Raw genomic sequence first — 1,179 nt, 5'->3', positions numbered from 1 at the left:
TAAAGCACAAAGAAAGGAAATGGCGCCTCCAGGGTCGTCCTGCTGGTGGCCACAAGGGTTGCTACTGGGAGATAGCAGTGTCCCGGCTCTGGGGCTAGTTTCTCTCATTTTACATTCACTCCGGACATGTGGTTGGGAAAAGACTATGCCAGGGAGTCTCAGGGGTCAGGCTAGAGGCATGCTGGAGTGGCCATGATGACTCCTGGGAAGACCCCAAACAAGATTACCTCCAGCGATTTCCACGCGCGTCAGACGACGGAGTAAAATTGGTCCCATGAAAATCAAGATAAGGTCTGGACCCTTCGCCTTGATCCTAACCCTGCATGTTGCTCTAGCCCTGCCTGCACCCTACTCTCTTCTTCACACTCTGTGTGGCGGGGCTCAGCAGCCTGGAGTAAGCCCATCCTAGGTCTAGGCTAAGGGGGGGGGGGGGGGGTCGTCAGTAAGACCCTGAGACTAGAGTCTAGAGTCATAGAGGAGAGAAAAATTAATAAATACCCATTCCTGGAGGCCACATATTTCCCTGCAATTTTTAAAAACTACCATCCATATAGCCAGTTCATTACAATAAAGACTGACGTGGAACTCCGGGTCACGGCAAAGTGTCACCAGTAATTGCCTAAAGGGTAAACCAAATACGCCTGAGATACACTTAGTGACTGCCGGCATCTGGATTAGTTGCTTGTTGGTGGGGTGGGGTGGGGGTAGGGTGGAGATTACTCAGGGAAACTTAAATCCAAACGTTTGGTGCTGTGGCGGTTACAATGATTTTCTGGAACAGGGTGTGCAGGCGGCTGGAGAATGCGCGTTCCGGTCCCGGCTGCTGCTGCTGCTGCTGCAGCCGCTGCAAGCTACACAACTTGCCTGAATTAAGTCAACCTGGGGAGGCAGGGAGAGCGAAAAGGCCCTACCACAACTGCCCAGGTTGGGTGGCAAAGCTGGGCAACACTCTTGCAAGTCCCTGAGGATTCTGTGTGGCGGGCGGCGGCCAGCCCTCCTGGGTCCAAATCGTCTGGTGCGTGGCTCCTGGTCAGCTAGCTCTCTTGGCCGCGTGAGCCAGCTGGAGCCCCGGTGGTGGGCGACAGTCTCTTCCCTTGCCAAGTCCACACTGAACGCTACAGCGTGTGGGCCCCTTCGCAGCCCTCGGCCTTCGCTGCTCCGTCTGCATGATCTAAGTTG

The 1,179-nt window shown here is 55.0% G+C and overlaps 1 pseudogene; it reads left to right on the top strand.

Annotated features, from left to right (window-relative positions):
• The window catches only part of LOC118577976, a 32,908-nt pseudogene extending 32,040 nt beyond the window's left edge, over positions 1–868 (top strand).
• The last annotated feature ends 311 nt before the right edge of the window (positions 869–1,179 follow it).

Source organism: Onychomys torridus, chromosome 1 (assembly GCF_903995425.1).
Source record: "Onychomys torridus chromosome 1, mOncTor1.1, whole genome shotgun sequence".
Classification (NCBI taxonomy): domain Eukaryota; kingdom Metazoa; phylum Chordata; class Mammalia; order Rodentia; family Cricetidae; genus Onychomys; species Onychomys torridus.
This window is presented reverse-complemented; position numbering and strand designations above follow the sequence as displayed.